Source organism: Kryptolebias marmoratus, linkage group LG17, assembly GCF_001649575.2.
Source record: "Kryptolebias marmoratus isolate JLee-2015 linkage group LG17, ASM164957v2, whole genome shotgun sequence".
Lineage (NCBI taxonomy): Eukaryota > Metazoa > Chordata > Actinopteri > Cyprinodontiformes > Rivulidae > Kryptolebias > Kryptolebias marmoratus.
The window spans coordinates 3,060,707-3,084,211 of NC_051446.1; the positions used below are offsets into that span (position 1 = coordinate 3,060,707).

Genomic DNA, 23,505 nt, shown 5'->3' on the forward strand with positions numbered 1-23,505 from the left:
TTCCGCACAGGCTGCAGCACAATAGGGGCCAGCTTAGCGACTTTGTCGCTATATTTAACGAGTTTTCAGATCCGTCTGGCCATTTTTTTAAGTGATTAACGACAAATCTACTGACTTTTTTCTGTGTTATTGGAAAGATTTCATGTTTTTTTATATGTGGTTTGGCTGCTGTATTTTTTTAACACAAAGTTTGTGTTATTCAGCTGTGAGGATGGAGAGAAAAAAAAGATGGAATCAGGACAGACAGGAAGGAGACAGGTCGGTCCAATATGAACTGGAAGTGTAGCTACAGCCACTTAATACCGAGTGATTCATTTAAAAATGTTATTTATATTAAAAAAGTGCATTAGCAAGATGTGTAATTCATTCAAAGCTATTAAATAATACTTGTTTGACCATCTGACTTAGAGAAAAAAAAAAGTGGGGGGCGTAAGAGGCCTGGATAAAAGATAGGAGGGCACTGGCTCAAAAAAGGTTAAGAAACACTGGTGTAGATTTTTTGGTGTTTGACAGATAACTTTGAGCTTCCATCAGATTGAAGAGGGGTGTAGGAGGTGAGATCGGACAGAGGATGGGGGTGTTTTCTGCTGGAGACTCTCCAGCTTCGCAGCCGGCTCTCACTCTAACGCAATTCAAATATGACAATTTTCAAAATTTAGAAGTGTCGTAAATTATTTAGCATAACTCTGATTTTCCTTGGCCTATCGAGACAATTTAAAAACTGGTGTAAAACTTGAAGTCTGGGCTTTTGAAACAAATTAAAGCAGAGTCTCAGAGAGGGAGGATCTTTCCTGCGAGAGCTATTAAAATTGGTCATGTGATTTGGAGGCACAGGTGCATCCATCAACTCCAGCAGGTTACGATTGCTATTTAGAAAATTCAATTTCACTTCAACATTGAATTTTTAAAAACTTTTTTGGAAAAAAAAAAGAAAAAAGGCCCATTTATATTTACCATGACTGATGTATAACAGCATAAAACATCCAAGGGGGTGAATACTTTTCACACACTGTAGCATGGAAAGAAAATGTTAACTGAAAATGATTACATTTTTTTACTCACTTAACACTTAAGTTCCACTTACACCTAAAGGTTTGTTTTTTTTTTTTAATAACAAATATCAGTCATGTTTTCTTTGCATGACTGTGAACAGTGAGCAGCTCAGAGCATTAGCTTTTTGAGTTTTTCTTTTTCATCTCCTCATTGTATTGACAAACAAGCAAGAATTGTCTGACATGAATACGTCAAAGCAGGTTTCACTTACAGACCTGACACGTGAAATGGACTGAAAACCTTTTGTGAAAATGACTACAAAGAAAACACCTGGCATGCCATCTGGCAGACTGACAAGACCTTTCGTCAAACAGAAAACTGGAAAACCAATACCTTTCTTCTATAAATAGATACATTATCCTACCTAGTTTTTCTATGATTACTTTAAAGGCTAAGGCCAAAACCTTTTGAGACTTTCCTAGCCCACATATCATTAAAAGGTAATGTTGCTTGGTTCTTACATTATTGGGATCCGATCTTTCCATTTAAAGTTCAATGTAATTGTTATTTACCTTTTTAAATATATGGCTGGAATTCCCAGTGACATTGTTTTTTTGTTTTTTTTAACCAGCACGCTCATCAAGAAAACTAGCTTGTTGCCAGGCCAGGTAAGAAATCATCAAATTTCGACAAACTACATATCACAAAAGGTTTTTGAGATAAAATAGTACTACAAGAGACTTGGAAGTTAATGGCACAGCTATGGTGGTCTCCTGCTCCAAATAAAATTCAGACTAATACTATTGACCATGTGGAAAATGCCTAAGGGGGGAAAGATTGTAATACAATGAAACAAATACAAGAAGCAGAGGAAGATAACATTTTGACAGTGGTAAATCTAATATGGGGTGCCATTTGTAAATTTAGACAAACAAAAATTAACAGCAATATTTTGGTTTTATTAGCCTATAGTAATTAAAGTTAGAGTTAGGAACGATACCTTGTTAGGTTGAAATGTTGCTTATTTAAAGCTCTAAAAGTGAATTACCCCTAAGGCTGATAGAAGTTTCAGCACCTGTTTTTTGTTTTGTTTCATGTATTAATGGATCTTGGATTGTTCTTCTACTACTACTTCTATTGTTTTTTGGCGGGTTGGTAAGTTCACAGTTCATTAAAATTTGTCAAGTGGTTCATAAGATACTTTGAGAATGCTACAGAAAAAACACACAGATAAGGGCAAAAATACTATTGATGCTTTCCTTGGTGGTGAGTGATAAAAAACTTGAGAAGTCTCCTCTCATATTTCTTCATCCAAGATTAACTAGAAGAAGTCAGAGTTCAAACCTCGGCCATAGTGTCATTAAAAAGCAGTCCAATTTGGATTGTGATCCCGAGCCCCACCAAAATGTAATCAATCATCTTTTTTGACAACCCAACATTTCCTAAAAATTTTAACAAAATTTGTTCATTAGGTTTTAGGTAATTTGCAGAACAGATAAACAAACCAACTAACAACAGAGGTAATGAACACAAAATTCTGGAGTTAAAAACCTTTCTATGAACTGAACGTGAGGCAGGACATGAACTTTTTCAATAATTTCAATGCTACATTTTGACATTGGACCAATACAAATTTTATAGAGTTGTAGTGACAAGACAGTTTCACAGAAGGTGTCCTGGGACTTAGGACACCTTCTGGTTGTCTAAGTATGATTTCTGAATAGACCAAGGCAGCATGCAAGCTTAAAGCCAACCCACCATTGATGCTCCTTTGTGCCGCCAAGTGAGGTAGTAACAGAGCCGTAACAGTCAATATGTATAAAAGTAAGTCAACTTTGTGGCTCAAAGATGTGATGACAGATTCTGTGCACCAACCTGACTGCAGGATTTAGAAACCTAAACAACAATAAACAGATTTATTACTGAGGAAATTGATCATGACATGCAAAAAATATGCATTTAGTTTAAAATTTAGGTTAAACATGAAGAGAATTGCCCAACTACGTAAATTTGTGTTGTTTTTTTTTTTTTAAATGACATGATGGAGACATCCATCACATATTTAATGTGTAGTACTTAACGTCAACGCAGCTGAGTTCTGCTCAAAATCATTATGGGTTCCACGATGCTGTCTTCATCTCTTAAAGCTCACATCGATGATGTGGCCAGCTCCATTAGAGATTTATGAACAGTCATAGGCAGCTTAAAAATGGATCATCTTTGCTTCTTCTTTCTTTAGACAAAGTGCCTGCTTCAGTCAATTGACCTTAAAACACACAACAAAAACCAATAATTCAGTCAATTTGTCAGTTTAAAAAAATGTTTGGGTTGAAGCTGAATCATTCACATACACATATGTACTACACATCTTGGCCTAAAGCATTAGCATTAACTGTTGGTGTCAACCATGTTTGTTAGGTAAATATCTTATGAACCCCTGGACAGATTTTAATGAAACTTTCAGAAAATCTTCATTGGACATGGCGGGATTTGAGATTTTGCTTTTCAGTTTATTGTTTCTACTATCTTGTTTCTGTTTGAGTTATTGTTCAGTTTAGTTTTTGTTCTTGCTTGCTGTCACTATCCACTCCTCCTCTGTCATTCATTTGTCTACCTACCACGCCCACTCACACCTGCCCCGAGTTCTGGTAATCATTCCACCTGTGCCCACTTTCCTAATCACCTCCTGTGTTTTAAAAACCCGGTCATCTCTTACACACGCTGCTGGTTCATTGTTCTTGAATCTCTGTTGTTTTCATCATTGCTTCATGTCTTGTCATGCTTGGATTTTGTTACGTTTAGTTTTGCTGCCTCGTCAGCTTTTTGCTTTTGTTTATCTTTAGTTTTAAAATAAATAAGCTTCTCACCAGAATGAGTCTGCACTCTGGGTTTGCCTCCTTCTCCCCGAGTCATGTCAGGACATACATCAACAACTGATTGACTTTTGGACTCATCTAGTCAAGATGGCTACAACAGCTAATACACTTTAGCCAACACAGAAATGGCACTTTACAATCATTTAATGTGGCAGTAACTGAATGTCATCCCCAAAACATACTCTGATTGTGAGTATATCTCAAGATATAGCCTAGGTTGTGCATAAAATTATTTTTAAGGTTTAAGCATAAAAGCTCAAAAATATATAAAAAATAAGAATTGAGGAACCAATTAATTTAATTAAAGGCCTAGCATTCCTTGAAGGAATGCATATTAACTGCCCCCTTTCATGTCAGCTTTTTAAACTAATGCAGCGTAGCTATAGTTATAGCTATTATAGTCAAAACTTAACTATAACAGTATGCACAATCCTTACAATAAATTGGAAAGATCTAGCATGATCTGTTAGCATTTGGAGAATAGGTTGTGAATAACTCTCAGGACACGACACCAAAATTTAGCTCAATATCTAAAATAGACTGCCTTACAGTTGTTTTCTGTTTTCTGAGGTCAGCTGGCTGTGGCGGCCAACTTGTATCATCCTAACTCCTTTTAGTTAATCAGTTGTAAATGTACATCTATTGATTAGTTTCTGAAAGTTTCAATCAAATCCATTTTGCTTATAGTACAGACAAACACACACAAGGTCACTCAAAAACATTATTGCTTTGCCTTAAACGGCAGGGGGCAACAATAGTTATGTCAGTGTTTTACTGGCATGATATTTTTTATTATGCAAGTTACATATCAGAATGGCAAACTTGTGTGGATGCACAGAAACTTTAAGAGCAAAATTTTGAGGCCATAAGATAATTCTACTTTATTGGACTTAAGCATTTTCCCCTTTTTAGCATTGTTGCTTTCAAGGAGCCTGGGTATAAATGGGTTTTTAAAAGTCTGTTCAATATTTGTTTACAGTGTCTTGCAATCAATAACATTTTTTTGAGGATGTGGGCATTTGGAAACCAATCCATTCCATTACAGCCTTAAAAGCTGCTTGCACAGTTTCTTGATTGTCAAATATTGGGTTCATTTGACTAAATTGCATATTTGGTGACACAAGATATTAAATATCTTGTTTACTCATGTTGACATTAATATGTAAATTTGAAAAACAAAGCATATCATTAGTATGGGACTGTATTTGATCTGAAAATCAGAAATTAGGTATTTCTGAAATCAGACTGCACCAGCACACTGGTTTTGCTGAAAAGCTTTTTTTTTTCTCAGTTTTTCTTTCATTTATTTAGAGTAAAAGACCCATAATTTAAAAAAGGTGCATCAGGGAGGGATAGAGAAAGATTTTCAATATTCACAATAATAGCCTATCCAGTTGTACAAAATATGTTTTGTTTCTGTAAAATGCATCTAATATCTTCAAGTGACTGGTTAAGCAAGCCAAGATTTTGTTGCCTCATGTATATTTTTACCTGTTTCCAAAAATTCCTGAGATCATCACTGAAAATAATATTTTTCCCCAAACAATAAATAACTAAAAGGGAGCAAAAACAATATATTCAGGTTGAACAGAAAGCCGGAAAAAGGGATAAAAGGGTGCCAGAAGACAGTGTGTGGTGTGCTAGCTTATCTTTTACTAGAAAGAGTAAATGTGTAGTATAGAGCTTATAGAGAACTCTAACACAGTGTCTGTATGAAGAGAAAAGACCACAACAGTGTGAGTGTGTCCATTCAGAGGAGAGTAACATATTCTGCACTCAAATCTGGAAGCGTCAGAGCCTCCAGCCGGACGCTGAATAAGAGGATTAGCCAAGCCCTAGGATCCACAAGCTTTTGGGGGTGAGAACTGGTTACCGACGCCAGAATGTGTAACACCCCTCCCCTCTGTCTCCCCCAGTCAACTTCCAAAATCCTTGCCCTTCTGCTCTTGATGCCAAAGAGACAAGGCTCTAAGCAGGGTGGGGGTGGTATGTATAAACCAACTGCTAAGATTCAGAGTAATCTGTGGACCGCCTGAACCATATGGCTTCTTCACAATCACTGCACATATACATACAGGGACGGCTGGTATCAGTGGACTAGTAAAGCTAAGCACTCCCTGGTGTTTACAATGTAAGTGTTAAAATACCTAATAAACACAAATTCAAAATATTGCATCACGTTTTGTACAATTTACAATAAAACTGGTGCCAAACAGTCTCAAGAAAACCCCAGAGTCTTTCCAAAGGGCTAACAGCTCTGTTCATTTAATGTCTTTCGTGGTACAGAATGATTGACAGCTGTCTTGTCCCACCCCCTCAATTTGCTGCTCATTTGGGCTAATTTAGTTCAGCCCAGGCACAGCCCTAGTTCTCACGCTTTAGTCAATAAGGGTGGATGTACGATAACGTGCCTCGAGCGTGAGTGTACGGGGTGTGGTTTAATGTGGACTGAGTAGTTACGATAGCAAGCAAGATAAACATAAAAGAAGTGGATTATTTAATTTCTCGCCCATTTTCCTTAATGTCTTAGAGTGGAAAACCGGAAATGACGAGGCTGGGGGCGGATAAACCAAAGGACATTCAGAAAAGGCAAAACCAAAGTTTTTCTGTGACCTGGTTTCAGTGAAATGTCTGGCTAACAGCAAGTGTAGCTAACAAATCTTTAACAAGGTGGTTACTAATCTTTTTGCAACACAGAAAAGTTGTTGGAGTGAGATTCTCTTTAAAAAAGGTAGGCTTCATTTTTTTTTTAAATGTACTCTCAAATATTGCATGTCTTGTTGATTTTATTTTCTCAGTGTGATTAGTAATTGTGTCAAGGAGTGTGGTGCAGTGTTATGCAAAGCTGTTTGACTGGGAAAAATCACTGAAATAATTATAGTTACAACCCGTAAAATTAGGAATTGGACAACTGACAGAGGCTCTGTGTAAGCTTAATTTTTGGTGGTTTGTTTTACGGTTGTCTTTGTGCTAAAAAAGGACAATGCCTTTTGTAATGTTTTTAAATTGATCCATGAGGGGTTTTGATATCCATAAAAATTTTGACATCATATAATCTAAACTTTTAAACCAAGTCTGTGATGGAAGATAGAATTTATTTTAGGGAGAACCATCATTTTAACAGCAGACCCCTGTCCCATGAGTGAGAGAGGGAGGGTTCTCCACCGTGTAAGATTGCTTTCTATTATTTGAGTAATGGAACATAATTTAACTGTGTTAGCTCATTCAGCCTGTTAGAAATATTGATGCCTATGTTCCTGATGTTTCCGATCTGTAAAGAAATGGTTGGGGAGAGATGGATATTAGAGGAGATGGGAAGGGCCTTTTGATTTGTTTCAGTTAATAGAGTAGTCTGAAATTGTTGAGAATTTATTTATTAAGGTTATTGTCTCTGTAAGAGAGGGGTTTGCATTCTCCAGAAACAGCAACACATCATCTGTGTATAAATAAATTTTGTGGACACTATTAGCTGTTTGAATTCCAGAAATAGTTTTACATTGATGAATTGCAGCTGCCAGTGGTTCAATAAATATGGCAAACAGTGAGGGGGAGAGAGGACAACCCTGCCTGGTGCCTCTTTCAAGTTTGAAGCTTTGCGAAATCCAGTCATTTGTTGTCACACAAGCATTGGGTGAGCTATATAATAATCTGATCCATGACAAAAATTTATGTCCAAATCCAAATTTATTTAAAGTGGCAAATAGAAATTTTCAGTTAACCTTGTCAAAAGCCTTCTTGCATCTAAAGATTTATTTTATATGTTAGAAATAATCTATTAGATTGATGAGTCTTCTTGTATTATTTACAGCATAATGATTTTTAACAAATCAAGTCTGGTCAGGATGTATAAAATGTGGCCAACGTCTTACAAATAATTTTAAGATCTGCGTTTATAAGTGATATTGAGTGGTAGCTGGATGGATGTGTGGGATCCTTATCCGGCTTGAGGATAAGATTTATGTTATAACAATTCATATTTGGAGAGAGTATCGAGGTTTGCTGAATTTCTGTGACCACCCATTGGAAGGTGGGGACAGCAGTGTCCAGAATTCTTTATAAAATTCTGCAGAGCAGCCATCGGGTCCTGGAGACAATAGCTTTTATATGTATTGATGACTTGGCTGTGGCTAAGCAATAGCCAAAACCATCCTGTAATAAAGAAAGCAGAACTGTCTATAAAATTTCTGTCAATGTGCAGCATCCCAACACAAACTTTCTAAACTGCCTTAGAAAGAACAGTTGGTGAATGTTTATATATTTTCCAAAATTAGACTGACTTCTACCCCCTATTCAAAATAAAAAGAAATGGTGGTACCCACTTACTTGAAACTGTCTACTGTCTACCCACTGGTCCATGACTGTCAGTGGTTAGAGCACATTTGTTTTTCTTGTGGAAATGAACAACCATCTTCGTTTCGGAAATCTTGCGACTGAACTTGTTATTTGTACACCACTTTAACAGAGGGAATACGTCGGCTCTGTAAGACGTTTCATCATTGCATTCAATCTAACCAACTACAGTATGTTCATCTGCAAATTTAAAAATCCTGACTTAATCATAGTGAAAGACACAATCATTAGAATGAAAAGAGTACAGGAGAAGGAACAGAACACACACCTAGGGGCCCCAATGCTGGTGGACATAGACTTATGCAGGAATGTGTTCACCTTTACCTCCGGATTCCTGTTAGGTAAAAAGTCACAAGGACTTCTTTAGACTCAACCAAATGAGTTTAAAGCTTCACAAGAATGGTGTTATTAAAGGCAGAGCTAAAATCAATGCACAATACCTGTGGCTTTCCACTCTAGATGTTATAAGATATTATGGATACAAAGGGAAACAGTATCCTCAACAAATCTGTTCTACAAGTCACTCAAACACTTTCATAATGACAGAAGTTAAAGCCACTGCTCTCTAAACAATGATACGGCTAAAAGATATATTTTTAAGTACTGGGAGGATATTGTCAGATTTAAAGCATACATACATAAAAGACCAGTTAAAAAAAGTCTGAAAACTGAGGGCAGTTTAAACCATTTGACAGTGGCTGCAGAGACCTGGTCAAGACCAATTGATTTCCAAGAGCTTGATACAGCAGCATTAAATGCTTGCTTTTTCTTTTATACTGTCATTATTTACTGCTGCATTAGGGTTATTTGAAGCCATAGCCAGTTAATATTTATAATCAAACTTTCAATATTAGTCTGTGGTGAAACCTCAAAACCAAGATCTGCCACCTTTTCTCAATGAGCTTTCCTGGGTGTGTGCTTTTGCAGCTCCAAGGTCCACCAAGGCCAGTCATTATTGAAATAAACTGTTTCAGGACATTTTTCCTGCAAGTTTCAAGTTTCAAAAATATCATGTACTGTGACAATAAGAACATCATATCAGAAGTTAACCACATGTCCATTTTCAGTGCAATAAAGCTGTCTGGAGCTCCTAATATTAGCGCATATCTGGCATATTTCTTGTAAAAGGTTTGGAATAACTCCTTGTTTTAAAATCAAAGTAACTTTAAATCAGTGAATTTGTATTCTTTTTTTGACCACAACTAGCCTACTTCCTCAGTTGTAAGTGTCAGGATCGGTGGTGGCAACGGAGGCGAACCCAGAGAGCAGGCTCATTTAAAAAAAAACTAATTTATTAAATAAAGATAAACAAAAACAAAAAGGCTGGCGTGGCAGCAAAAACTAGAACCAAATACAGAACGTAAAACAGACGGAGCATGGAGCGACAAAACATGAACGAAGGACTACAAGCAAGGAACCAAGAACAAAGAATAATGATCCAGCGGAGTAGTGGAGAAAGTGACCGGGTTATAAGCACAGAAGATAATGAGGTAAGTGGGCACAGGTGAGTGATCATAATTATTTGCAGGTGGAGATGGGCGTGGCAGGTAAACAGATGATAAACTGGGGAGAAGTAGATGATACATAAACACAGGCACGAGGGACCAACACAGACAACCATAAACAAAACATGAACAACAGAAAAACTTGAAAAGAACACAAAGAAAGACTGGAAAAACACAAATCCTGACAGTAAGACAAATGGGCAATGCCTATCCTGCCCCCCAAAAAAATAAAAATAAATAACAATAAAAACTTAAAATAAACCTGTGGAAATATATTGCCAATTGTCATTTATTGGACAGATGACGGCCAATCCGAACATTTTAGACTATCAGCCAACCCTGGATCTGAGATATAGTTATCTTTGATGAAGTTGGTTTGTAGATACACAAGTGTATATGCCATAAAATTAATTCAGTTTGTGAGGTAGCAGAAGGTTATCATTAAAGTCTATATGTGTGCTAGATCTAAAACCAAAAAGTGGTAGGCCTATAGCTGTAATCTGTTTTAAACCCAGCCAAACACCCTTATTGTCAGGAGAACCAAGTCTGAATTCAAGTGTATTTTCTCCTCCAGTAGGGACATGTATTTATTGCTTAAATTATTGAAATGGACTATCCTTTTAATGCAACAAAAGGATAGTTGAGTTGGAGGCCCAGCACTGGTCAGTGTGAAAGCAAACATTTCCTTCTGTCTTTCTTGCAAGTCCTGTAGCAATTGCACGACTCAAAGCAGAATAAAGCATGGCAGGAGAAAACCTTTGTCTAGTGTTGCTCGTCAGCCATGTCTCAGTTAGGCCTGACTTGATTGTTGACCAGGGATTCAGACATTTGAAAGAATCATACTGGACAGTGAAGAGTAATGGATCCTCTGTCTCAGCAGAACGAAGACACCTGTTTGTTTGACTCTCTTTCTTGGAAGTTGCTTATGCCAGTAAGCATTAACATGGTTGCCGCTCTTGCTGACATTTACAGCCATGTCTCTCCAGTGATCAGGAATCAAAAAATGATGCAAAACACCCAAAAAAAAAGTTTGTGCTTGTCATTTCTGATTAGACTGACAGAGTTCTCACCTAAAGTAGAACAAGACACACAGCACGAGCCACACTGTGATTCATAGTAAATTTGTGGAGTATTCTTAAAAGCTGACTTTGTACCAGAAAACCAATCAATTGAAATAAATTCTACAGATTTTTCCAAGAAGAGAAGAAGCTTAATGATGAATACAAAACACGTGTGGTCAAAGTACAACTTGCTAATAAATACTAGACCAAAAATTGGTAGGATGTACTGTATGTTTATATTTGTATATGTATAACTGACCCTGTGGATTAGAAAAAATGCATAGTAATTTAAAACTTGGTCACCTAGTTCTTGTTATTAAAAAGCTCTGAAGTTATTGTATAATATTCTACTTTGGGAATCCAAATGACTCAAAAAAATCATTAAAAGCCCCAAATTTATTTAAATCATTAAAATACTCATTTATGCTCACAATAATCGAATGTAAACATCTGACAGCAAATGTAAAAAGGAAACACATTTACAGAGAAAAGCACCATCATTATGTTAAAAAAGCTGGACGTTTTTGCTATTTAGCATTATTTTCACAAAGTATTTATATGTAGAAAATACTGCTAACTTCTAATTGAATCTTAAACTACTGTTGTAAAAATTACCTCAGCATCAGGAGTGTCATCAACACTTACTAACATAATTTAAGAAATACGTAAAACAAAAAAAAAAGAAAGGCAGTCTAGCCATTTTTATAACACTAGTTTTTCGCAGTTAACTTGATGCCAGAACAATAGTAAAAAGTAGTAATAGTAATAGTAAAACATTAAAATAGTAAAAACTAAACATATTCTACAAGATCAATTGCCTATTCAATTTATAAGTTATAGGCCTGGCACATTTCATACTAGTTTTAGACTGAGATCATCTTATGTTAAGAAATGACAAGGTTGTAGCCATTTTAAAACCTTAAAAATAATATGAACAATCTCATAAGATATTGTTAGATGTCATGCTGAGTATATGTTGTGACTGACTCTCAGCTACTGAAAAAAAAGATTTTTGCTCAATATCTCTAAAACTGTTATAACTATTTGAGCTGGCTAAGGTTGATTAGCTGTGGTGACCATCTTGAACTAGATTGCCTCAGTTTTAAATGTACATCCAATGATTACTTTCAGAAAGTTTCATTAAAATAGTTTAGATATTTTGTTAACACGAACAGAGTTGACGAACAGCTAATTCTAAAGTTTAAACAAAGATCTTTCAGATTAGTGGTACTTGGAATATGCGTTGTGAATGATTCTCAGCTACAGCCACTCCAAAGATTAGGTCAGGCCTATTTAACAAGCAGTAATGAAGCCAAATATGACCTTTTTGAAAATGTCTTTAACCTCCACAAAGCTGACAGAATTACTAACTGATTTGTTTTAATAGATTTGACTCCAACAGTTAATATCAAAGTTTTAAAAGAGGTGCAATGTACAATGCTCAGAAAATGGGTTGTGAGTGATTTTCAGCTACAACTACACAAAATATCAACACAATACCTGTAAAATTGACTGACATAAAGACATTTTTGTGTTTTCTAATCTGAGACGCCTAGAGAGGGCAACTTAAATTGGATTGTCTCCAAAAGTTAATCAATGGTAGATGTACATCCAATTATTACTTTCTCCAAGGGACACTGTCTAGTGGTTCATGAGAAAATTTTCTAATCGACAGAGACACATATACAAACAAGGGCAAAAACATGCTCATGCACCTTTACTTTTTATCAGTGGGCATTATTTATTGCCTGTAGTCCCCAAACCTCCAGAATTTTTCATATATAGCACTTGTAACTGTAACTGAATAACCCTGGTTAAGGTCAATATCTGTAAAACCGAAAGGGTAATTTCTGTGCTTTTTAAGATCAATTGACCGTGACAGTATATTAAAAGAGGTTGACACAAAATGTTAAAAAGTTGTAGATGTTGTACCTTCTGCAAGTTTCATTAAAATAAATCCAGTGGTTCATGAGTTTTTTTTCTTTTGTAACAGACAAACACAGACACATGCTCACAGATAGGGACAAAAACATTATCACCCTGCTTGTTGGTGCCTGGTGATGAACAAACTATTACTCAGCTATCTAATTTAAAGATCAGTATTGTGTTTTTTGGGGCTTACTGGTCCATTCTTTTAAATTGGAGCAAAAACAGGTATTTAACAATTTCTATGTTGAATTAGCCTCTTTTTTGTGCTTTATACTCTCAGGAGTCTTGAAATGGTAGGGAACAGCATGACCCCTTTGCTACTGCAAGCTTGTAATGTTTGTGATAGAGGATTTTAAGTTGATTCTTCACTTCAGTAGAATGTGATCTAGACATGAGAATCAGAGTAAATGTAAATGTTTTGTAAATACTGAAAAGCCTCCCCAAGGCCCCCATTAAGACCTTTTATGGACACTAACATCTGCCTAACTGTCTCCACACTCACCTGCTTAGATCTCCACAAGCAGTAAGTGGATTGGGTAAAAAGAAGCACACTGGCCCTTTTACTAATAAGGACTTTGTCCAGTCCATGTCCTCCATACAGCCCTTTTATTGATGGTCTTTTAGTGCATAGCTTCATTTTTAGGTTTTCACATTCAGCTGGTTGAGATACAAAGACATCCAGGATCGAAGAGAGACCACACACTCACAAGCAGTTAACAAGTGGAGGCCAAATCAAATGGCTCTCCACCAGCTACTCTACAGGGGCTCCTCTTGTTTCCGTGGCAATGGGCCCTGGTGTGAGTGGTTCTACTTTCAGAAGCACTGTAGGCCACCCAGATCCGCCCCATCATCCATTACAGGGTTCTTAACAGCAGTGATCATGGGAGAAAAGGTGGAGGAGAATGGTGGGTGACGGCACTGGCAGAATGCCAGGCGAACACCAGCAGTGACAAGATGGCTGGCTAATCAAAAGCAACCCCACAACACCCTCTTCATCCCTCATCCACCCAGGAAAGAGAAAGGAGACAAATCACTAGAAAGAAGAGGAATTTACAAAAACTTAATGGGAGAAAGTAAAGATTGAGGACAGTGGACAGATGAAGGCATGTGGCTGTGAAAGGGGGAAATGCATAATAGTAAAAAGAAGATCAACAGAGACACAGAGATTAGGTGCTGAGCAAAGAAAAGTAAAAAAAAAAACCTGGAAGAAAACATGCTAATGAGCAATAACTTAAAAAGGTTTAGCATTCCTTGACAGACTGCACATTGCCTGACTTTTGAAAAATTACAGCATTATAACTGTTTTGGTCAAACTTAAAAAATGTTTTGCACAGTCTCACCAGATATTGTGACATTTTGTATGGACTATTAGCACTCAGAGTTTGTGTTGTAAATGACTCTCAGGCTGAGTTATAGCTGTTTTGTGTTGGTTAAAGTTTATTGGCTGTGGTAGCCGTTTTGAATTGAGTAAATTCCAAAAGTATCTTCGTTAAAAAAGTACAGCCAATAAATTCTTTGTAAGATTCCTTGAAATCTTCCACTGGTTCATGGTTCATGAGATATTTTGCTAGCAGACAAACAACAGTTAATGGTAAAGTTTCAGGCAAAAAAAAATATAGTGTTTGTGTAGTGTTTGGGGTAGTTGATGGGTATGACTCTTAGGCCCCATCCACACAGAAACTGTTTTTGTAAATGTGTTTTAGAGCCTCTAAACAGTACTTTTCCAAAACAGGTTCAAGAGTGAAAAAGTCTTTGTAGCATAAAGAAACACCCCTTTCTCATGACCTCTGACCCACTGTCATCTTTCAGTAACTGTTCTCTTTGAAGGTCATTCTGACTTGAGTGAATCTTGTTTTAGGACACATGTATACACTTGTGGACCTCTAACCAGTCATTCACAGATTGTTTACAAGCTCAGTTAAGGGTGAAAGAGTCTTTGGACAAAATGAAAGAAAGCCTTTTTGCTCACCCCAAGGCCTTTAGTTGTATTGTCTTAATTGTTTATTGTTGATTCTATTTGTTTTAATTTAGTTTATTTTGTAATAAAAACTTAAAGACAAAATTATATTTCCTCCTTAGTCATTGTAAATATTATGATAAAGAGTTCCCTATGTTGAAAAAATTCATTCTTCAGTTGCTGATATCTGATAAATGGTAAATTTAACCTCAAGGTTATCCTGCCCATTTGCTACATCTTGAAATACCTCTCTTGCAATTTCATGTAGACAGCCAAAACACAACCTTTTAAAAGTTATAATGTCATAGCTCACCTGTAACCTGACTCCAAGTCTGACATACGTTACAACAACCACAATAACAGATTAAATGCTAGCATTTGTTCTGCATATGCAAAATTCTCAACCACAGCAAACCATTTGTCTCCTGTATCACTTCAATAAAGGTTGATGAACAATAACCTTGGCTTAAAAAGAGAGGAGCAAAATTCCCTTACTATTACTTTAAATAATCTGAGTCCAAAAAGCTTTTTATCACTTTATTGAACAATACTAAAGCAAACAGAATTTAGGCCTTGACTATCTTAAGGAAAATCCTTCCACTCAGACATCCCTTGTTGGATACTGGGCCTGAAAAGCATCCATTATGTCCTTATATTTGGACTGACAACTCCCAGTCAATATTGTACTGCACTTTTTGCAGTCTTCTAATTTACTTTGACACAAAGTAAAAGTTTCACTTTATCGTGACTCTACAAGGATTTGGTTTTTGTGCCTGTATTCACAATCTTGGTCTTTTTCTTATTGTGCTTATACACTGCCTGGCCAAAAAAAAGTTGCCACTAGAAAAAAAGATTACACACTAATATTTTGTTGGACTATGCCTGCAAATTAAGTCTTTTTCCAGCAGTGTCTCCAGACCGGTGGCGTAGTGGTTAGAGCTGTTGCCTCCCAGCAAGAAGGTTGCAGGATCGCTTCCCGACCTGGGGCCTTTCTGGCGAAAGTTTGTATGCACACGTGGGTTTATTCCGGGTACTCCAGTTTCCTTCCACAGACTAAAAAACAAGTGTCTAAAATTGTCCCTAGGTGAGAGTGTGAATGGTTGTTTGTCTCGTTAGTCTCTATGTGGCCCTGTGATGGACTTGCGACCTCTCCATGACTGCTGGGGATAGGCACCAGCACCACGACCCAAAATGGAGAAGTGGGTAAAGAAAATGGATGGATGTCTCCAGACCAAGAGCAACAAGAAACAAAAACTAGTCCAAAAGAAGCAGCCTGCCCACCAACACCTCTGTGGCCTTACAATCAAGTATGGTTTATATAGATTTATAAAGATCTATTAATTTATTTAGCATTTCACGCAAAACCCTTTTATGGAACACTGTTATTTATTTGTTATTTAACTTTTTCTTATTTTTACATCATGCAAAACTGGTGCCACAAATCATTTTAGTTTGGCAGTTTTACTTTTATTTAGATGGTTTAAAGAATTAAAGGATTAAAAGGCTTTATTTTTATTGTTCAAATACAACAATAGTCAGCAGCAATGCAGAATAAAAGCACTAAAATACGTCAGATAACAGCAAAATCGCAGCAGCAACAGTTAACAACAGTTCAATTGATATTCTAAACAAAAAACTGTCACATTAAGACAGTAGGAAATATATACACAAGATATATAGACACGTCTATGTATGTTTCCATGTCACTCCGGGAACGTCCTATTGAGGTAGTTGGTGGCTGGGGATTTCGGGTATGAGGGGTGATGGAGGCAACAGCTCTGGGGAAGCTGTGCCACAATCTGCTGGTTTGTGGTTTTACAGTCTGGAATCTTCCTGATGGAAGGGGGACAAACAGTTTGTGTCCTGGATGGGTGGTGTCTCCAGCAATGTTGCTGGCCTTTCTCCTTAGCTGGCTTGCATAGAATTAGTCCAAGATGGGAAGTTCTGCAGCAACAATCCACTGTGCTGTCTTTATGATGTGGGTTAGGTCTCCTCTTTTTTCAGCAGTGCTGCTGAAGAACCAGACTATGCTGCAGTAACACAGAATACTCTCATCTGTCATGAATGTGGTGTGTTTTGTTCTTTGTTTGGGGTTTCTTGTTGGTCTTGTTTGGTTTGGTTGTCTTTTTTTGTTCATGTCTTGTCACCATTCACCTCCCTGGTACTTTTCCATTCATGGGGGAAAGGTCTGCATTTTAAAGCCAGATACTCAATATGCAGGCAGCAATGTGTTTTGATAATGTCTGCATTTGAGAAGGAGAAGAAGCACAATAGTTTAGTTTTGCAGAGTGACTGATAGTCTGTAAATATTAGACCCCTTCTCTCGCTGTTGCGAATTGAAGCCAGCAGGACCTGGTTTATGAGAGCTGACATGTTGTATTTTTGGAACCAGAGTCTGTGAAGTATGGATGTGAATCTGTAAGTTCCAACTACTTCCCTGCACACAATCATGGTATCACATGACCTTTTTTAAAGCATGAAATAACTACTCACAACTAAATGTGTTAGAAAATTAATATTTGAACATACAGCAGCAATGTAAGAACTATGTTGGAGAACCAGTTAGAGACCTAGATGTTTTACAGCCTATGGAATGACCAAACAAACTAACCAATTCAAACAATGAAGGCAACAAGTACGAGCCAATCAAAATTGCAACCAGAGACTATTAGTATTTTCAAGCTAATTACCAGAAGAATAAGCCCAAAGTTGTTTTTAATAAATGGACTTGGCAGCTTTGTTTTCCAGGTAGGTATGCTATGTTCAGCATGACACCTGCCCAAAAAACAAGTGATCTTGCATCTGTGTCTGCAATGAGTTTTGTTTAAAAGGGTTTCAAAAGGGGAAACTATGGCCACTTGGTTTGAATATTTGAAAACATTTCATTTACCAGTTGAACATTCAGGCTAAAGGTGAATGCAACAGCGATTTCTGGAGTATTATTCCTCTTATGACAACTAAGTCATCGTTTCTGCGAGTGGCATGTCCCCAAGGAGATCCAGCAAACATGTAGTGGTCATTTAGATGTTTGCTACCTGTGAGATTTCACCTTGTGGGATAAGGAATTGTCTTTAGTACTACCTGACTAGGTTGTTGATCATACCAGCTGTTCAATAGTGGGGAAGCTTTCTTTAACAAACTTCTGCATTTATTTATTTTAAAGGTGAACTGAAATCAAATGTCAAAATATTGACATTTTATAAATGTTATATAGGCAAACACATTCACACAACATTCCAGGGACACATTTTTCTGACTTAAAACTTAAATAACTTGTTTTTAGCATTTTAATCAATAATTTCTGAAGAGGGTTAATTGTGGGGCAGAGTTCCATTCTGGGTTCATGACGTGTGGTCTGCCTCGGCCCGCCCCTAAAACAGAGCTGGAGAACCAAGAACATCTCTACGGTCTGGTTGTTTACTAGTGGAAATGGAAGAACAAGCCTTTTTTGAATTTGGAGAAATGCTGAAGACTTCCCGGGAGTAATGGATATACATCCATACCAGTATGAACCTGAATTGACGGCTGGATCGCCATAATCAGATGAAAACGCTTCAAATTCTGATTCTGATTATTACGAGGACCGTCATGGCCAACAAAACAATGCCTATAATGACCGAGTTGGGAACTTAGAATGGTGAGAACTGATTACCCCCAGATCATTGTCATGACATCAGTACACAACACTGCAAGTTAACATAAAGACAGCAGGAGTGAGAGCTTATGTTGCTAACTTATTCAAAACGTGAGCATGCTTGAGAGTAGCATTTAGGAACTCTCATAACAGAGTAAACTAATCAATAGCAGTTTCAGACTATGATATTTGTTTAATCACACATGGATTGTCTATATTTTTTTTATCAATAACAAACTGCTCTGAATCACAAACTGATCTCAGGCTATCAGCCTTTTTCTGCAGTTCATACCAGAATAAAGGAGCACATTCACATCATGTTTGAAGTAAAAGTTCCTGTTTCTTGCCTCCTTCTCTGTGATGATGTCCTCCTCTCTAATTGTCTTTCTTTTAAAATTTAAAACAGTTGGCAAGAGGTGCTGTTTTTCTGGTGTGAGGCCAGTCCACCACATTAACAAGGGTCGAAATTTGCGGTGGCTCCCCTTTGAAAAAGCCCTAACCCGAGTGCTGATAGTAATTCTCACATCAGAGCTTATGGATTCAAATCTGATGATGGTTTTTTTTCTTTCTGGAAGCCAAAAAATTAAACTCTAGTGGTATTTTGTAGCCAATTCGAACAGTTAATTCCAACACACTGGGTCATGTTGTACGGAAAGTCATCCACTCACTGATGAATTGATGAATGCTTGTGAACCTCAGCGGCTCTGTGGACGTCACACATCAGAGGGGTGACGGAAAACGCCAAAAACACCCAAGTAGTTTCTTTAATGTTATATATATAAATAAGTTTTTTGTCATCCATCCATCCATCTTCTTCCGCTTCTCCAGAGTTGGGTCGCGGGGGTAGCAGCCTAAGCAGGGCTCTCCCCAGCCACTTGGGCCAGCTACTCTGGGGGAATCCCAAGGTGTTCCCAGGCCAGCCGAAGAACATAGTCCCTCCAGCGAGTCCTGGGTCTTCCTTTGGGCCTCCTCCCGGTTGGACATGCCCAGAACACCTCACCAGGGAGGCGTCCATGAGGCATCCTAATTAAATGCCCAAGCCACCTCAACTGGCTCCTCTCTACGTGGAGAAGCAGTGGCTCTACTCTGAGTCCCTCCTGGATGACCAAGCTTCTCATCCTATCTCTAAGGGAGAGCCAAGACACCCTGCAGAGAAATCTCATTTCGCTATCTCGTTGTTTCGGTCACTACACAAAGCTCGTGACCATAGATGAGGATAGGAACGTAGATCGATCGGTAAATCGAGAGCTTCCCCTTTTGACTCAGCTCGGAATCAGTGACAAAGAGCAACCTTGGCGGAGTCCAATTTCCTCTGGAAACGAATCCAACTTACTGCCGGCAACGCAAACCATGCTCTGACACCGGTCATATAGGGACCTAACAGCCCGTATCAAAGGGCCTGGTACCCCATATTCCCGGAGTACCCCCCACAGGTTTCATCAAGGGACACGGTCGAACGCCTTCTCCAAGTACACAAAACACATGTAGACTGGTTGGGCGAACTCCCATGCACCTTCAAGAACCCTGCTGAGGGTATAGAGCTGGTCCAGTGTTCCATGACCAGGACAAATACCACACTGCTCTTCCTGAATCTGAGGTTCGACTATCCGATGGACCCTCCTGTCCAGAACCCTCGAATAGACCTTACCAGGGTGGCTTAAGGGTGTGATCCCTCTATAGTTGGAACACACTCTCACATCCCCCTTTTTGAATAAGGGGACCAACACCCCGGTCTGCCAATCCAGGGGAACTGCCCCCGATGTGCACTCAATATTGCAGAGTTACGTTAGCCAACACAACCCTTCAACATCCAGAGCCTTATGGTACTCCGGGCGAATCTCATCCACCCCTGGAGCATTGCCACCGAGGAGCTTTTAAACCACCTTGGTGACCTCAGCACCAGAGACTGGAGTGCCCAACTCAAAGTCCCCAGGCTCTGCCTCCTCAATGGAAGACGTGCCAGTGGGATAGAGGAGGTCTTTGAAGTATTCCGCCCACCGACCCACGACATCCAGAGTCGAGGTCAGCAGCACACCACCCCAACTATAAACAGTGTTGGTGCTGCACTGCTTTCCCCTCCCGAGACCCCGTATGGTGGACCAGAATCGCCTCAAAGCCATACAGCCTTTCTCCGTGGCCTCTCCAAACTCCTCCCATGCCTGAGTTTTTGCCTCAGCGACCATCCGAGCCCCATGCCGCTTGGACTGCCGGTACCTGTCAGCTGCTTCTGGAGTCCCACAGGCCAAGAAGGTCCAATAGGACTCCTCCTTCAGCCTAACAGCGTCCCTCACCGCCAGTGTCCACCAGCGGGTTCGAGGGTTGCCGCTGCGACAGGCACCAACTACATTGCAGCCACAGCTCCGATAAGCCGCCTCAACAATGGAGGCACAGAACATGGTCCACTCGGGCTCAATGTCCCCTAACTCTCCTGGAACATGTTCAAAGTTCTCCCGGAGGTTGGAGTTAAAGCTCCGCCTAACAGGAGACTCTGCCAGACGTTCCCAACAGACCCTCACAATACGTTTGGGCCTGCCAGGTCTGACCGGCATCCTCCCCCACCATCAGAACCAACTCACCACCAGGTAGTGGTTAGTTAACAGCTCCGCCCCTCTCTTTACCCGAGTGTCCAAGACATGCGGCCGCAGATCAGATGAAACAACAACAAAGTCGATCATTGAACTGCGACCTAGGGTGTCCTGGTGCCAAGAGCACATATGGACACCCTTATGCCTGAACATGGTGATCGTTATGGACAATCCATGATGAGCACAGAAGTCCAACAACAGAACACAACTTGGGTTCAGATCAGGGTGGCCGTTCCTCCCAACCACACCCCTCCAGGTCTCACTGTCATTGCCCACGTGAGCGTTGAAGTCCCCCAGCAGATCAAGGGAGTCCCCCGGAGAGTCAATCTCCAGTAACCCCTCAAAGGACTCCAAAAAGGGTGGGTAATTTGAACTGCTGTTCAGCGCATAATCGCAAACAACAGTCAGGACCCATCCCCACACACGTAGGCGGAGGGAGGCTACCCTCTCGTTCACCGGGGTAAACCCCAACGTACAGGCACCAAGACAGGGGGCAACAAGTATGCCCACTTCTGCTTGGCACCTCTCACCATGGGCAACTCCAGAGTGAAAGAGTGTCCAACCCCTCTCAAGGAGACTGGTTCCAGAGCCAGAGCCGTGCGTTGAGGTGAGCCCGACTATTTCTAGCCGGAACCTCTCAACCTCACACAGTAGCTCAGGCTCCTTCCCCACCAGAGAGGTGACATTCCACGTCCCGAGAGCCAGCTTCTGTAGCTGAGGATCAGACCCCTTTGGGCCCCACCTTCGGCCACCACTCATCCCACATTGCACCCGACCCCTTTGGCCCCTCCCATAGGTGGTGAACCCATGGGAAGGGGGACCCATGTGACCTCTTCGGCTGTGCCCGGCCGGGCTCCATGGGCAAAAGCCCAGCCACTAGGCACTTGCCAGCGTGCCCCACCTCCGGGCCTGGCTCCAAAGTGGGGCCTCAGTGACCCGCGTCCGGGCAAGGGAAAACTGGAAAAAAAATGTTATCATCATAAAGGGTTGAACAGTTTTGGTTTTTTTTGTGTTTTTTTTAATTCAACAGTAAGTACAGTTTATGATTTTCTTTCAACTGGTGTTGGCTTCAAAACACTTTTTAGATCAGCGTTGAAGCGTATCCGCAAAATAATTATGATCATTTTATTATAATTATTTGAGGGTTGATAACAATTACACTCTGGCAAAACACTCAATTACACATCCTGGCAAAAAAAGTTGTAATGCACACAGGCAGCAGTGCAGGAAAGTGGAAATATTGATTTTTGCCATAAATGAGATTAGTGAAAAAACACATCCATAGAGACACCATCTAGCCAATACCAGTAACTAAAATAGCATTTCTTCCTAATCTACCTTTAAAACAAAGTTTTCTAACAGGTATATCTTCAGAAATAAGACTTAATTCTAATTTCTAATACTATTACTTTCCTTTGAAATAGACGGTTTTTCTCTGCCAGCTGCCAAACCCCTGGGAAATTCCTTCAAATAATATAATAAGACATTATGAAGCTCGGGGATTCCCTTTTTGAAATAGGGGTCTCAAGTTCCCGACAACATCATTCAAGACCAATAAAAATAGTCTTTTTAAACTGATACTCCTGTTAACAAAACTTGCTTGTTGCTAGCTAAGTGATACATTGCCAAATTTAAACAAACCATCATTTTGAACCTTTTTGAATTTGAAAATACCAACTCTGATAAGAAATCTCTCAGTAAGACTCATTTTGCCAGAATGGGTCACATTTGGAGTCAGTTTAATTAAAAATGGCCTTCACAGTCAACTGACCTAAAACAAAAGCACATATAAATTTGTCAATTTTACAAATGTGGTGTGGGGGGTAGCTGAGAGTCAGTCACAACAAATACTAAGTGCTACTCATTCTAAGAGATCTTGACCAATAAAACTTAAGCGAAATTGTTAGATTGTGTTAGCAAAGTAGCTCATGAACCACTGGATGGTTTTTAATTAAACTCTCGGGAAGTAATCATTGGATGTAAATCTCCAACTGAAACTTTTGAAGTCAATCCAATTCAAGATAGCTGCCACAGTTAACTGACATTAGCCAACACAAAGACTATATTTTTTTTTTTTTTCCTGTTTGGCCTTCAGAGGAGTCGGACGCTTCTGCTCTTTCTCCCGAACCCGTCCCTCCCTTCCTGCTTTGCAAGCATTTTTTTTCAAGCCTTTCTTCTACCTATCATCCGAATAACAAAAGGAACTATGAATTTGGTCAACTGGTCTCTGAACGGAATCGACACTATTTTTTCCACGTTGAGATTGGAGCGAGGGGAACGCAGCTGTCCCAGTGGAATGGTGGCTGCCGGACGGGTTACTGGTTCCTGGGGCTGGAACCTCCTCTGTTTGGCTCCTCTTTCCATTGAAGATGTTGAAGATCTATACATATTTGTCCCATCACCTGGTGTCCCAACACCTGGTGTCCCATCAGCCGGTGTCCCATCACCTGGTGTCCCATCAGCCGGTGTCCCATCAGCCAATGTCCCATCACCATGTGTCCCATCACCTGGTGTCCCATCAGCCAGTGTCCAATCACCTGGTCTCCTATCAGCCATTGTCCTATCAGCCAGTGTCCCATCACCTGGTGTCCCATCACCTGGTGTCCCATCACCTG

The 23,505-nt window shown here is 39.4% G+C and overlaps 1 protein-coding gene across 16 annotated transcripts in view; it reads right to left on the bottom strand.

Annotated features, from left to right (window-relative positions):
• Positions 1–23,505, bottom strand: part of ptprz1a (protein tyrosine phosphatase receptor type Z1a) — a 197,760-nt gene that overhangs the window by 166,736 nt on the left and 7,519 nt on the right. The window lies entirely within an intron of this gene.